At 45.0% G+C, this 16,208-nt stretch overlaps 4 non-coding genes across 4 annotated transcripts; 3 read left to right on the top strand and 1 right to left on the bottom strand.

Moving 5' to 3' along the window:
* Positions 1-1,230: 1,230 nt before the first annotated feature.
* On the top strand, positions 1,231-1,312 carry trnas-uga (transfer RNA serine (anticodon UGA)). Its single transcript has one exon. It is a non-coding gene; the product is annotated as a tRNA-Ser (tRNA).
* A 5,001-nt stretch (positions 1,313-6,313) lies between these two features.
* trnai-aau (transfer RNA isoleucine (anticodon AAU)) lies at positions 6,314-6,387 on the bottom strand. The gene has a single exon. It is a non-coding gene; the product is annotated as a tRNA-Ile (tRNA).
* A 5,428-nt stretch (positions 6,388-11,815) lies between these two features.
* Positions 11,816-11,888, top strand: trnar-acg (transfer RNA arginine (anticodon ACG)). The gene has a single exon. It is a non-coding gene; the product is annotated as a tRNA-Arg (tRNA).
* A 2,449-nt stretch (positions 11,889-14,337) lies between these two features.
* trnar-ccu (transfer RNA arginine (anticodon CCU)) lies at positions 14,338-14,410 on the top strand. The gene has a single exon. It is a non-coding gene; the product is annotated as a tRNA-Arg (tRNA).
* The last annotated feature ends 1,798 nt before the right edge of the window (positions 14,411-16,208 follow it).

The following is a 16,208-nucleotide window of genomic DNA, read 5'->3' on the forward strand; positions in this document are numbered from 1 at the left end:
GGTGAAAGGCATGGTGAATAGGAGATTTTCAAAAATTACTGTGCTTTGCATGATTGGAAACAAATGCGTGATTGCGAAATGCTGTGGTGTTACTTTTACAAAGATGGTCGATGAAAAAAAGAATGTGGACCAGGGCAATACTTTGAGTTTACAGCTTGTCCAAGGTCATTCATTATTAATACTATTAGTAATATCTTCGGTAAAGACTTTGATGGCGACAGCTCAAACATGAGAGGATGAGCTTTATTAGCTCCACCTTGTGGAAATTCCGGATACTATTATTTTAATTGCGGTACTAAAGGAGAATTTACGGTAAGTCGTGGTAGACTGAGTAAAGCGCACCGCAAAATATTGCGGTATCGCCCGCTTGTTTTGAATGGCTGCATCTGTAAACCACAGCTTAAAGAAGAGCACCATCTCAGTGCCATACTAATGTAAATGAAGTAATACTAAGACATGTTCTTATGGATTTGTCTTACCTTGAGATATGTAATTGGATTTCAGGATTAACTTCCACATTCAATGTACTGGTGATTCTTTGCCTGGTCAGTACCTGGGTGGGAGACCTCCAGCGAACAATTAAGCTTGCTGCTGGAAGTGGTGTTAAGAGACTCTTAGGATCTTCCAGAGGTGTCTGTCCAATAGCACTAGTTGCCTTAGAGCTGGCTCAAACATTGCTCAAGAGTCTACCTTTCACAGATGCGCAAAGATGAATGATGGGGGTGCACGCTTCAAGGAGCCTTCCAACTGTAGGGACCGATTAGAGACGTAGCATGTGTTCGTTTCCATATACGCCCCGTGTCTCAACGGTAGGACAGAGTCAAATACTGCCTCGACACGTAACAGCGTTATATTAAACCGCAGGACTTGAGGGCTGTTTTGTTTGAATGTTCAAGGCATTGGTAAGAGCGTAGGTCAAGGGCCATTGGTGCATCTCCTGTAACTGGACTAAAAATGCTATTCAAAGTGCAGTGACTGAAATCGTCGTCCACATGTCTCCGTTGTTGATTGCTTTCTGTCTAAGAACGTTCTGTTTTCATGTCCGAACGGGGAGACTTTATCATTCCAACTTGAAGCCACCCTTAAGTCCTCTGAGGTGTGTGTGTGTGCTTGCACGTATGGCGTAAAAGGTTTCTTAAACGGAGAGCGAACTTGAAAAAAGTTGCCTCCGCCGCCGCCTCGCACTCCCTGTTCGATTGTAGCAAGAAGGCAGCGGCCGCGGCGCTCGCTGTAGTCGTGGCCGAGTGGTTAAGGTGACGGACTTGAAATCCGTTGGGGTCTCCCCGCGCAGGTTCAAATCCTGCCGACTACGGTGTCCTTTGCATTTGGTTGCGTGTGTGCGTGTAAAAGGACCAGTGCCGTTTCGTTTTCGCTGGGACCTTTAACACTCTAAATCGCCTGGACCCGCAGCCTGTGAAATCGATTCTTCAGCACCCACGAAGGACGCTTTGCCGCTGGACACAGATACCGATGCTTTTCTGCAACGAGCTTTCCAGCTGAATTTTCTCGGCAGCTCCGTACTGAACCTGTTCTCCATTGCAACATAGCGGAGGCTCGTCACGTCTATAGCAAGGCTGTGTAGGACCGCATACGCCACAGTGACTTGTACACAGACCACATGAAAGGCAAGCAAAATACACTTTTAAAATTCCAAAGACTCACAAGGTCAGAGGAACAGCGATGACCTGAACAGATCTGTTACAGAAGTCTAGGTTGACCTTTTTAGAGCTGTAATTGCATTTTTGTTTAATAGAAGATCAAATCTACTCGCATGTACCAGCACCTTACAGTTTATTGATGTTAATTCTGTTTAAGTAATAAGATTGCTAACGATGTTGGACTTTAGTCGGTGTTTTTTAGAACAAATTGCTTACACTTCTGTAAGGAATACGCAGTACGTGCCTTTGTCAGTCATTGCTCACCATACCTGTAACTTTCTTATCTAACTCACTTCCTCAAATGGTGAAGGTCCACAAACATAAATGAAAAAAAACCCCTTGTTGTAGATGAGGTGCACAAAAAAGCAGCCCCTGATAGTGTATAACACATTTATACTATTGCAGAGACACATGTAACATATATATATACTGTATATATATATGAAACAGAAATAGAAACAGAAACAGGAATCGCTTACTCACCTGGAGAATCTCTGTAGGAATATCTAGCATTTATCAATGGAAATAAAAGCTGCTTTAATACAGTGCATGTTCAAACTCAAACCCTCAGCTGCTGTTCTTGTTTGTTTTGGGACAAATTGCAACTGAGCATCGCATGAGCCGTTACGTACCCTTATCTGTTAGGGAATTTCAAGGGAGGAGTTAGGTCAGAATGGGTAGGCTGCAAAACAACAAGTAAAGATTTATTCCAAGATGAAACCTTGTGGCGGTTTTCTTATCTTTTCAGCATGGACTCAACTTTTACGTGTTCCTTATATGCTATATATGTATATATTAGCACCAATGTCGTTCTTAAAAACTAACATGAAATTGTCAGGGACATTCAGCTATATACAAAGACGAGACAGACAAAGTAATAATTCTATATTAACGTGGCCTACATATTGACGCAATGATCGAACTAACTGACATGTTCTGATTCAGATCCCCTGCAGTTCATGCCAATTAGAACAATAGCAATGCTGAGTCCTCCCAACCCTACTGAGCACAAATTCAGCTGATTTCAATTGAGCTCGGAGCTGGAGATGATCTCCATACAGTTCTGTGTTAACTAGCCCACACTTGCGTGCTAATTTACGGGTTGTAGCAAATGCTTTTCTATAGTTCATATACATGACGGCAACCTGTTACCGAGGAACCTGAGAGGTTTAAAAGCCTCACGAGCCAGGCAGGACTCGACCCTACAATCTTCTGATCCGAAATCAGACGCATTATCCATTACGCCACTGGCCCATAGAACATGCGCTTGCACTCCACCACAGAGAGCTCTACACTGCTACCAGTAGTACACTTCCCCATCTAAATTTTCACAGCAAGAAACTTGTGTTTCCTACTATTTTTATCAGGTTTAAAATATCATCTCCTTAAAACAGAAAAAGTGTTGATGTGTCGTGCTGAAATTCCGATTGATTTTGAATTCAAAGAAAAAAGGTTTTCTTCCAAAACACCGTGAAATTGTCACATCTTGCAGACAATAGGTGTATTCCATGTTGAAAAGAGAAGAAAGAAAACCATGGAACCTTTTACAGGTGTGAGGCTTCTTCAGGTGTGAGAAGACCTCATGGCCGAAACGTTGTGGTTCCTTTCTTCTCTTTTCAGCATGCAATAAACCTATTACTTGTTCCTTTGCAGCCGAGGCATGCTGACATAGCTACCCAGCTGAACATCTTGCAGACTCTACTTCTCTCCTGTAGAAGTAAAGCAGGGCTTGCTGGGTGAGCTTTTGCTCTGGTATGTTAGGTCACGTGTCATGTTAAATTAATTCTTCTAAACACAACATTTGCTGGTGCTAGCTTTCCCCATGAAAAGAGACATTTCCCTTACAGTACATGACATATCGTTTTTCTTCTATCAATAAGTATAGAAATAAAACAAAAGAAAAAATGTTGTCGCCAAAGAATGCACAGCTCTGTCGCCTTGGGGAGGTGTCAAGGGCATTGAGCTCCTTGGACATGAGAAGTGCCAGATAAATGCCATTTCTCATCATTTCTCTTGGCGTCAGTTCTGCTATTAAATGGGAAAGAGGCAACGGGCTCAGAGATTATGTTAAGTGCACACCGAGCGCAGATATGTCCAAGTGTCTGTAAAAGTGCGGTGCTCCCTAGTGGGTTAAAGTGCCTGCCTAGTAAGCAGGCGATCCTGGGTCTGAATACCAGCTGTGCCTCTCTCCGTGTCTTGTTGTGCCAAATGTATCATTTCAGACAAACATGTACAGCTTGGTTCAGTTTAATGCAAGAATTCATTTCCTTTCTGGAATAACTTGTTTTTGAAGAAATCCATACATTTTGTGAAAGATGAAATCAATTTCTTGGTTGTCAGTGAAAAAATATTGCTGGCTACAAGAAGCGCAAACGACTGTTTTTTTTTACCATAAACCTGCAAATGTAGGGAGCACAAAAGGCTGTCAGTCTCTGTGGAGCAATTGGTTAGTGCATTTGGCTGTTAACTGAAAGGTTGGTGGTTCGAGCTTCTCTGGTATGCGTGTCTCAGTTTTTCCAATGTAAACATCATCACCATCGCTAAAGAAGATGGCGCAGAAGGCTCCACAGCCGAAACGTTGTGCTAATTTTTTTCTCTTTTCAGCATGGAGTAAACCTTTGCTTTATCCTTTGCAGCCTAAGCATGCTGACGCAGCTACCTTTCTCTTAACGCGCCTCAATGATTATTCACCAAAACGATCAGCAGAATAAGTCGCCTTTGTGGTGATGTCACTCCTCTGCTTCACAAATGTCCTAAGTGACGGGCCATTTCTTTCTGCCATTTTTCCGGAGCGGTTATTGATTGCTCCATCATTTCCCTCTTACTTTCCATCACTAGATTGAAAAAAAAAACAGAAACAGGCTGACAGGATGACAAATCAAATTGCAAAAACTCATCAAAGCACTCGATAGAGTATTTGAATCCACAAGTAGCTACGAGCAACTTTGTCTTGGCTTGCATGAATGTCGGAAAATGTCAAAAAGAAAAAGATGGTGGCTTTTTCATATTCGTTCTTTTATTTTTAGCTCGTTGGCTCTTCTGTCCATTGTCCTCCTGCCTGGCTCTTGACCTGTGACTGTCTGAACGCACACAGTAGACTTTCATGCGGGGGATTTGTCCTGAGCCTCTGTGAAAGACCCACCCACCCCCATAAATAACTGCTCTAGAAACACATGATTGCAAAACTAAACCACAGCTTAAAGAGGAGCTTGTCATGACCGCCAGGCAGTTAAGACCAACTCTTAAGCGATCTAATCAGCACCAGCAGTGGGTGATTATTAACAAACGCTGCCGCACGAGTTAACCCACCTGCACACACTCCACCGTGCGGTACGCAGTGCTATTTTTACCATCTTTACCTGCTTCCCGCTGCTCGGTATTGAGTCTATTCCTTGAGAGCTCTACCTGGCGTTTTTTCCATTACCTCGTTTATTCTGGATATTGGACTCCCCTTCTGCCTTTTTGACTTTGGACCTCGCCTCTCACCTCGGACTGTTTGCCACCAGTGTTCTCCCTGGATTACGACTTACCTTACGCCTCTTGACCACGAAACAAAGCAAAGCAGAGCAAAACAAAACGAACAAACGAAAACCCTCACGTCCCGCACTTGCATATATCGCCGTTACGTGCCCAAGCGGTATTGTACGTCATCCTAGCACTGCACCCCGGGCGTACGGTATATGGGAACGAGCACACGCCACGAATTGTCTCGAATCACTCCCTACAGCTGTAAGGCGCCTTGAAGCGTGCACCCCCAACTTTCTGCTTTGCCCATCTGTGAAAGGTAAACTCTTGAGCAAACTCTGAACCAGCTCTAAGGAAACAAATCCGATTAGATGTTACTTTGACTCATCTTTTTATGCTCAGTGCTGGATTGCTCAAACTCCAGCTAGGGTTAGGGTTAGCATTCCCACGCTACTTAGACACTTTGTTTATGCTCAGTGCTGGATTTTGGGAACTTCAGGACGAGTGGGAATTTTCTCCTATCTGTCAATTCTGTTTTGTTTTGGAGACTCTTGGCTGCCTATGTTGTACAGTGCAGCGTGAAGGAAACATTTTCCAAAACTGTGTCAGCTCAAAAGTTGTAAGAAAACCTCTCCAGCTACTTTAACTCTCTTCATTTTTGTCATTTAATGTGACACTCGATGTATATCTGTATAACATCAGTTATTCTGTGCGATTGATTCTCATTTCATTCTAAACTCGCCCGCCCAGGGACGCCATTAAATGTAGAGGTTTGATGGGTTTACTGAGACAATTATTAATTGTAGCAATAAACACGAGGTTGTTCGTTGGGGCTTTTAGAAAATCAATCGTCAGAACAACTAACAACGCACACACATATGCAAATGGTGAGGCTCCAGTTCGACACCCAGTTCGACACCACTTTACAGTATATGACAAAAGCATGGCAGACTGTGCCGGACCGGCAGATAACTTCCGCTTATTTTTACCATATTAAACATTGGAAATCCTCCCACTTGTATTTGTAACACTTGATTTTGGCTCCACCTAAGACACTCTTAAATCTTCAAACACTTTTCTCTTCTCCCGCAACACTCTTGTCTGTCGGCACTATGTGGCAGCGTTGCATGACAACCCCTCTCACCACGGAAAGGAACCTAACAGCTTTGGTAAGAGAGGAGAAAGGGACCTGGCCAGTACGGGGCTCGAACCCGTGACCTTGGCGTTATTAGCACCACGCTCTAACCAACTGAGCTAACCGGCCTCACAACAGTGCTCCTCTCTGTGCTGCAAAAAATCGAACTCAGGGAATTTCTTTTGTCCTCCTTTGAATAGAAAGCCGTGTAATTCAGTGTACGGGCTTTCTCGTGCAGTTTCATGGTTCTTGTAACCCAAATCCTACACTGGCCTGAAGTGCCCCCCCATTTCACAGCATTTTTCAGCTGATTTAAAATGTACCTAAAGGAGAAGCATTATTGAAGACCATCAATTACCAAGAGCTTTTGTCAAAGGTTTTGGTGGTCATTTTGAATGACCACAGAGCGCTGTGACCTCGGTTTTACATCTCATCCAAAAGACAGCGCCCTTTTACAACACAGCATCTCCGTCACTATACTGGGGCATTGGGACCCGCACAGACCTCAGGGTGAGCGCCCCCCCCGCCGGCACCATTAACACCGCTTCCAGCTGGAAGCTTTGTTTTTCCCTGTAGCTCACCCTCATCCGGGTACTGACCTGGCTCACACCTGCTTAGCTTCAGTGGGTTTTTTGAGTTGCGAGTTGCAAGGGGATGCAAGTGATGGAGCCGCTCGCTGCAAAAGCCACTGTATTGGCTGGGAATCGAACCCGAGCCTCCCGCGTGGCAGGCGAGAATTCTACCACTGAACCACCAATGCTCAGTGCCTGGGCCTTCAAAAAAGACGCTTTTTTGGTGCTCTGTGCAAAACGCGTCGACATCTGCTTCCAGCTGCAAAATACCATTCGCGGACGCTGAAGAACTTATTTCCAAGGTAGCGGGTACAAGCGATTGGGCGTTTTAAAACCACCAGGAACAGCAAAGAGGCGCGCTTCTTTGCTTGCGCCGAAACACACCGACTGGAGGCGGACAACGTAGTCGGCGGGATTCGAACCTGCGTGGAGAGACCCCAATGGATTTCTAGTCCATCGCCTTAACCACTTGGCCACGGCTACAACAAGCCCCACTGCCGCTGCGTTCTTGCTACAATCTTACCTGGATCGCGAGGCGCCGGCGGAAGCCTATTTCAAAGTCGTTCTCCGTTTCAAAAAAACATTTCCAAAATACAAGCCTTGCAGACAGACACGCCTCAGAGGACTTAAGGGTGGCTTCATGTCGGAATGATAAAGTCTCCCCGTCCGGACATGAAAATGCCACTTTGTTACACACAAAAAAAGAATCAACAACAGTGAAATGCCCACAAGCATTTGAAAAGCCGCACCACGTCGCACTTGAAATAGCTCTTACATTAGTGGTAGACGCAGGAATCGCCTTTTTATTTACGCTCTTACCAACGCGATGGAAAGCAAAACAAAGCAAAGCAGAGCAAAACAAAACGAACAAACGAAAACCCTCACGTCCCGCACTTGCGTATAACGCCGTTACGTGCCCAAGCGGTATTGTACGTCATCCTAGCACTGCACCCCGGGGTGTATGGTATATGGGAACGAGCACTCGCCACGAATCGTCTCGAATCACTCCCTACAGCTGTAAGGCGCCTTGAAGCGTGCACCCCCAACATTCTTTTTTGAGCATCTGTGAAAGGTAAACTCTTGAGCAAACTCTGAACCAGCTCTAAGGAAACTAATCCGATTAGACGTTACTTTGACTCATCTTCTTACGCTCAGTGCTGGATTGCTCAAACTCCAGCTAGGGTTAGGGTTAGCATTCCCACGCTACTTAGACACTTTGTTTACGCTCAGTGCTGGATTTTGGGAACTTCAGGACGAGTGGGAATTTTCTCCTATCTGTCCATTCTGTTTTGTTTTGGAGACTCTTGGCTGCCTATGTTGTTCAGTGCAGCGTGAAGGAAACATTTTCCAAAACTGTGTCAGCTCAAGAGTTGTAAGAAAACCTCTCCAGCTGCTTTAACTCTCTTCATTTTTGTCATTTAATGTGACACTCGATGTATAACTGGAGCCTCACATATGCAAATGGTGAGGCTCCAGTTCGACACCCAGTTCGACACCACTTTACAGTATATGACAAAAGCATGGCAGACTGTGCCGGACCAGCAGATAACTTCCGCTTATTTTGACCATATTAAACATTGGAAATCTTCCCACTTGCATTTGTGACACTTGATTTTGGCTCCACCTAAGACACTCTTAAATCTTCAAACACTTTTCTCTTCTCCTGCAACACACTTGTCTGTCGGCACTATGTGGCAGCGTTGCATGACAACCCCTCTCACCACGGAAAGGAACCTAACAGCTTTGGTAAGAGAGTAGAATTACCTGAAGAACTGCTTTCCATGGAAACAGGACCAAGCGATGTAGCATTTTTATAGTACCAGGAAAGGAGAAGCGGCACTTCGCCTTTGCCGCACAGGCACAAGGCGACGTGCGGCAGACGCCATAGTCGGTAGGATTCGAACATGAGGGGGGAGTCCCCAATGGATTTCAAGTCCATCGCCTTAACTACTCGGCCACGACTACAGCGAGCTCGCCGCCGCCGCATTCCTCCTATAATCTAACACGGAGTGCGAGGTGGCTGCGGAAACTTTTTTAAAGTCGCTCTCCGTTAAAAAAAAAATACCTTTCACAAGATACATGCCGGCAGACAGACACGCCTCAGAGGGTTTAAGGCTGGCTTCACGTTCAAATGATAAAGTCTCCCCGTCCGGATGTCAAAATGCAACTTTGGCAGACAGAAAAAACATCAACAAACCACAAATGTGGACAAGGATTTTACAAGCTGCACCACACTGCACTTTCAAAAGCATTTACATTCGTGTTAGACGCAGGAATTGTCTTTGTTTTGCGCGCTTACGAACGCCATGGAAAACGAAACAAAACAAAAGCCCTCAGCTCCTGCACTTGATTATAATGCCGTTACGTGTCGAAGCAGGAATTTACGTCATCCTACCACTGCAACACGGGGAATAGAGGGAAATGAACACACGCTACGAATCGTCTCAATCACTCCCTAGAGTCGTAAGGCACATTGAAGGGTGCACCCCCATCATTAATCGTTGGGCCTCTGTGAAAGGAAAGCTGTTGAGCAGTCTTTGAAACAGCTCGGATGAAACACTTGATTGCTTCCATGTGCATCTGGAGCCCACTTCTTATTTTCACTTCACGCCGCCCAAAGCATTTCTAAAACAGGAGATTCGCGTTTGGGAATGCGCCCTGCCCTACAAATAAAACAGGTCTACAGGTCTGAAACCTGCTCCACGGAAAACAGTTCTGTTGCGCTTTTGATCAAAGGGAGATTCTCTGTTCTTACTTTTTGATGACATAACACCCAAAGGGGCTTCTTTGGAGCTGGATTCCAACCATCATCCTAAAGTTTCTTGGCGGTATCCTTTACAGTCCTCTGTTCGGTCGACAAGGAACAGAAGGGGGCAGCTTTCCTCACACATACAGTGCAATGTACTGTAGTATTCCCCTTCATTGAATACGCAGTTCTGCATCAGACCTCTAACTCGTTTCCTTAGCTTGGATTTAAGCCACGAAGCAGGCTTCTACTGTATAAACGTCTAGAGGAATCACAAACTATTTGAGAGGCCATCATCCCAGGGGGAACTGACAAAGTCTATCCCTAAACACCTAGCGCAGTCTCTCGAGAGACTGTCAAAAATCGCTTTCTCCCTTGGCAGCAGCGGCACGTAAATACTGTTACTGCCACTGTTCGATACCGACGTTAGCCTTCTATACCATGTTCAGCCACCGCTAGAAAATGTAAGGCTCTAGTACTGGAGCAAACAAAAGGAGGGCCAACATCGAACGGGCACACGTGTCAGACGTAGAGAACGACGAGGATAGGATTCGAACCCTTGCATGCAGAGCACAATGGATTAGCAGTCCATCGCCTTAACCACTCGGCCACCTCGTCGATGAAACTGGGCTGTCCAGACATGAGTTGGCGCGCTCCAGATGATCTTTTTCATTTTTTTTCCCTCGTACTCGAGGGTCCTTTTCCTGTTCCACATGCGATTTCAACATTTTCCTTGGGAGATGTCAAGCCAGCAAGCCACTGCTGTGGTTCAGTGGCCAGTGTGGAGTTCAGTGGCCCTGTTGTACACAGAAAGCACATTGAGCTCCTTGGACATGAAAAGTTCCAGATAAAAGCCATTTGTCATCCTTTCTCTTGGTGTCGATGTTGCTATTGTATGTAAAGGTGGCAACTTGCTCAGCGAGCAGGCGGAGCACACACCGAATGCAGATGTGTCTGAGTGGTGTGTCCAAGTGGCTGCAAAAGGACAACACTCCCAGAGCGCCGTGGCTTAGTTGGTTAAAGCGCTTGTCTCTTAAACAAGAGATGCTGGGTCCGAATCCCAGTGGTGCCTTCTTTGTTCTGTCTTCTTGAACAGAACTGGTCCTTACAGACAACCGCCTACGGCTAGACTTAATTAAATGCAAGTATTCATTTCCTGTCTTTAACGCGACTTGTTTTTCTTAAAATGGATGAAACTTGCAAAACATGAAATACAAACATTGCTAATCAGCGCTAGCGGCTGGCAAAAAAAAAGAAGTCAGCAATGTTTTTTTTCTTTAACCTTAACCCTGCTAATGGAGAAGAGTTAAACGACCGAGTCTATGCAGCTTAAACGGTGCTCACGTCGGGTTCTTAGCTGAAAGGGTGGTAAATCTCGCTCACCCCAGTCCTTAATCTTTTAAAAGGATACAAAATTGAACCTAGTAGCCACATCACATACATCCTGTTCAACGATAAAAAGGTGACATCTATACTCGATCCAGAGTAAATCCCACGTTGAGGGCATATTTTTTTCCACTTTACCATGAGTCGGGCTCAGCTGCACAGAGGCGAGAGCAGAGCAATGAGGTCACGGGGACAGGGGAGTCACACGTTTTCGGTTTAAACACGTGGAAGAAAACTGAGGGATCCACAGTATGTGGACCCTCCGTGCGCCATCAGTCCGCACTCCGGACTCTGAATCCTGCCATCCAAGTTAAGATCTCGGCGGAACCTGAGGTGCAGTTCCTTCTTAAAACGTAATCTGGTGAGCATTTCTAGAATCGTACTTGTATAGATGCAGCCTTTAATGTGTTGCTAGGTTAAAATTGATGACTTCTTGAACTTCAGTAGGCAACTGCCCTCTTGATTTCGGATTTAATTTCTTTATTACAGGGGCGCTTTTATGAAGACAGAGTCATGTTCAGGTACTTTGCTTGATGGAGGAAGCATATTTCGGACTCTGTGATCTGCTCACCTGGAAAGGTCTCCTGTACTACTACAAGAGAGAAGTAGAGTCTGGAAGAATGGACAATTTTATGATGCTTTGGAAGATGTTTTTTTTTCTTTGAAATCGAAATGAATCAGAATATCAGTGCAAAAGACAAACTCTTGGTTTGGTTTAAAGAGATATGGTTTTAAAACAGACAAAATGTAGAAAACAGGTGTTTCTCACTTTTGGAAAAGAATGGACCGGGGGTAATATTTTACTAGTTGCAGTGCTGATCTCACTGGGTTACAGTCCTGCAGTGTCACACCAGGGCCAGTGGCGCAATGGATAACGCGTCTGACTACGAATCAGGAGATTGCAGGTTCGACTCCTGCGTGGCTCAGGTCGTTTTTAAACGCATCGGGCTACTCCCTAAGTAGTCTGTGCTACTTACTGCGTTGTAATCGTACCCAGTAAGAGATTTCCTTCATGTAAATGAACTGCACCTGACAGCTTTAGAAAAACACCTGGGCTCAGTACGGTGCTGAGAGCTCAGCGTTGCTGTTGTTCTAATTAGCACGCACTGCATCGGCTATGAGCCCGAACTTTTCAATTATTCCGATCAGTAAGTCAAAACGTAGTCCACATGAACGGTAGAAATATTCTCTTGTCTGTCTCTTGTTTGTATAGAACTGAATGTCCCTGACAATGTACTGTTAGTTTTAATTGAAGAACGGCATTTGTGTTCAAATATACCAGACAAGTTTATGTAACTGCTCATGCGACACTCAGTTGTAATTAGTCAAGAAATAAAGTCGAACAACAGCTGCGGGTTTGATTCTGAACGTATGAGATTGCAGCGCCTTTTACTTCCATTGACAAATGATAGAGATTCGAAGAGAGATCCTTCAGACCAGCAAGCAAACCCACGGCTATTTCGGTTTTCTATCTAGGCAACGTTGGTGTCTGCAATAGCATACATGAAAGCGTGATGCAATTTCTGTGGCTACATTTGTTGCACGTCATGCACAGTAAGAGTGTTTCTAACACCAAATAAAAAGTCAACAATTAGCGATCACGCCTTCTCCTCAGTTAACCCACTGAAACCCTTGCTGTTAACAGTTCTTTACTGCGTGCTTTACCAGCACCTACATATCGTGTCGGTTCTTTCAGCTTTATTCATTAGGTTTTCAAAGGCATAAGTAGAGCACCAGAGGTGCGAACGCAGAATGTATGGTAATCTGAAGAACTGCTTTCCATGGCAGCGGGTCCAAGCGATTTAGCGTTTTTATAGTACCGGGAAAGGAGAAGCGGCACTTTGCCTTTGCCGCGCAGGCACAAGGCGACGTGCGGCAGACGCAGGAGTCGGCAAGTTCCGAACCTGCGCGGGAAGTCCCCAACGCATTTCGAGTCCATCGCCTTAACCACTCGGCCATGACAAAAGCGAGCTCGCTGCTGCCGCATTCCTCCTATAATCTAACACGGAGTGCGAGGTGGCTGCGGAAACCTTTTTAAAGTTGCTCTCCGTTAAAAAAAATACCTTTCACAAGATTCGTGCCGGCAGACAGACACGCCTCAGAGGGTTTAAGGCTGGCTTCACGTTCAAATGATAAAGTCCCCCAGTCCGGATGTCAAAATGCAACTTTGGCAGACAGAAAAAACATCAACAAACCACAAATGTGGACAAGGATTTTACAAGCTGCACCACACTGCACTTTCAAAAGCATTTACATTCGTGTTAGACGCAGGAATTGCCTTTGATTTGCACGCTTACGAACGCCATGGAAAACGAAACAAAACTAAAGCCCTCAGCTCCTGCACTTGATTATAATCCCGTTACGTGTCGAAGCAGGAATTTACGTCATCCTACCACTGCAACACGGGGAATAGAGGGAAATGAGCACAAGCTACGAATTGTCTCTAATCAGTCCCTACAGTTGTAAGACGCCTGGAAGCGTGCACCCCCATCATTAATCTTTGCGCATCTGTGCAAGGTAAACTCTGGAGCAGTCTCTGAAACGGCTCAAAGGAAACACGTGATTGATTCCATGTGCATCTGGGGTTCATTTCTTATTTACATTTAATTCAAGGGAAAGGCTTGGGTCAGTTTCAGACGGCCTCCAACAGCGAGATTCAAGCACCCCACCTTCAGCCCAATCTGCGCCGCCAGAACGACAACGGCTCCTCTGCTCTCCGCGGTGCGGTTGTGACCCCGTAACCTAAAGTGTTGGTGGCAGACAAATGGAGACTAACAGGTGATGTCCTAGGACATGACTACATTGTGACACTCGGTGGGGATGGTGACCATTGCTTGGAAAAGAGTGCGGGGCCCCTTTAGAAAAACATTTTGTTAACAGGCATTCTGCCTCAGCCTAAACACCTATAGCTTGCAAAGCGCATGCTATTAGACAGGCACCTCTGCAAGACCTTAAGAGTCTCTTAAACTAGTGATAGTAAGGTGTTCCCAGTGGGCGATGTTTGGCTTTCAAATCATCTCTCTGTGGAAGCGCCGAGATGCAGCTGTTTAAGGCTTAGAAGCAGCTGACTGTTTCACTACCTAGCTGATTACTGTCAGTCAGGGAGCTCAGAGGTGAAAAGCCTGTCTGAGAGACAATTCGCCGTCGATCAGTTCAATATGTTCCGTACCAGCTCGGCGCACCTGAGATCATCTTGGTAGCCGTGTAGCTCAGATGAGTGAGAGCGTGTGTGTGTGTACCACCGTGATTGGATGACCTTCTCAGGTCACAGTAAACCTTCTGCTGCCTAACTTTCCTAATTTTGGGGATCCCTTTGAAAAAGCAAAGGAAAAAAAAAACTGGCTCTTCATCAGCGTGATCGACCCAACCCAGTGTGTCCCAGTGGCCTAATGGATAAGGCACTGGCCTCCTAAGCCAGGGATTGTGGGTTCGAGTCCTATCTGGGGTGCTCCTGTCCCATTTTGAGCGTACAAATGTCCTTGTGATTTGCAAAGCTGCAACCCCACCTTACTCAGTGAGCGTCTCTGCTTTTCTCTCACATACAGTTGGGAGAAAAACTTTTGTAAACAGCCCTTCGGAATGATGTGGATTTCTGCATGAATGGCTCCTAACATGTGATCTTATCTTTATCTAAGTCATAATAATTAATAAAGAGAGTCTGATTTCACAAACAACACACGCCCAACATTTGACATTGCTGTTTCTTTATTGACCAAATGGTTTAAACAATCAAGGTCATTGATGGAAAAAGTACGTGAACCCTTATATTAAGGAGCTAGTGGAACCTCCTTTATGACAAAAACCTCAATCCCCACTTTCAGTAGCGGCTGGTCAGACCTGAGCAGCGGTTAGGAGGTATTATGGCCTATTCCTCTATGAAAAACTGTTTCAGTTCATGTATATTTTTGGGATGTCTTGCGCTGAACGGCCTGCTTCAGATCACGCCACAGCACTTCAATGGGATTGGGGTCAGGACTCTTACTTGGCCATCCCAAAATACGGAATTTCTTCTGTTTCAGCCACTCTGTTGTTGATGTACTCCTTTGTTTTTGTCATGCTGCATGACCCAGCGTCTTTCGAGTTTTAGATCACAGGCAGACACCCTGACATTCTGCTGTAGAATTTCCTGATACATCTTGGAATTCATCGGTCCCTCGATGATTGCAAGCCGTACAGCCTCCGCCATGCTTCCCAGGTGGGATGAGGTTTTGAGTTGGTATGCAGTGTTTTGTTATCTCCAAACATAACGCTGTGCACATTTACCAACAAGTTCAACTTTTGTCACGTCTGTCCACAGAACATTGTTCCAGGAGTTGCTGAGGAACATCCATGTGGTCTTTAGCAAACTTGAGAGGGGCAGTGGTGGTTTTTTTGGGGGGGAGAGCAGTGGTTTCCTCCATGGTGACCTCGCATGATCACCACTCCTGTTCAGATTTCTTCTTATGGTGGACTCATGAACACAGACGTAAGACAAAGTCAACCACCTGTTCGCTAGATCCCATACCCACTCAGCTAGTCAAAGATTCCCTCGAAGGACTGGCAGGACCTATAATTAGTATGATGAATGCATCGCTTGCGTCAGGCGTTGTACCTGATCAATTTAAGGTAGCGGTTGTTAGACCGCTCCTTAAGAAGTCAAATTTGGATCCACAAGTTCTTAACAACTACAGGCCTGTCTCAAAGGTCCCATTTCAATCTAAAAGTCTTGGGAGAATAGTTGTTGCCCAACGTCAATCGTATCTGGATTCAAATAATATACTTGAGAAATTTCAGTCTGGTTTCTGAAACTGCATTAACAAGAGTCGTAAATGATATTCTCTTAGCTACTGATGCGGGGAATGCAACAGTGCTTGTGCTTCTAGATCTTAGAGCTGCCTTTGACACGGTTGACCTCTCTGTTTTGTTACACAGGCTTGAGTTTGAGGTTGGCTTATCTGGAACCGTCCTTCAGTGGTTTACTTCACATTTTACTCATCGTTTTCATTATGTTCAAATATCTAATAATTGTACTGCTTCATCAATGTCACCAGTTCAATTTGGGGTACCAGAAGATCAGTGCTGGGACCAATATTGCTCTCTCTCTCTACATGCTGCTGCTAGGTAGGATAATATGAAAAAATAATATGAACTTTCATTCATATGCTGATGACACTCAAATAAACATTTTGTTTACACCAAACGACAACTCTTCTATTATCAGTTTAGTTAAATGCATTAAGGAAGGAAATACTTGGATGTGTGAAAAC

The sequence above is a fragment of the Lepisosteus oculatus genome, unplaced genomic scaffold (genome assembly GCF_040954835.1).
Source record: "Lepisosteus oculatus isolate fLepOcu1 unplaced genomic scaffold, fLepOcu1.hap2 HAP2_SCAFFOLD_45, whole genome shotgun sequence".
Taxonomy (NCBI): domain Eukaryota; kingdom Metazoa; phylum Chordata; class Actinopteri; order Semionotiformes; family Lepisosteidae; genus Lepisosteus; species Lepisosteus oculatus.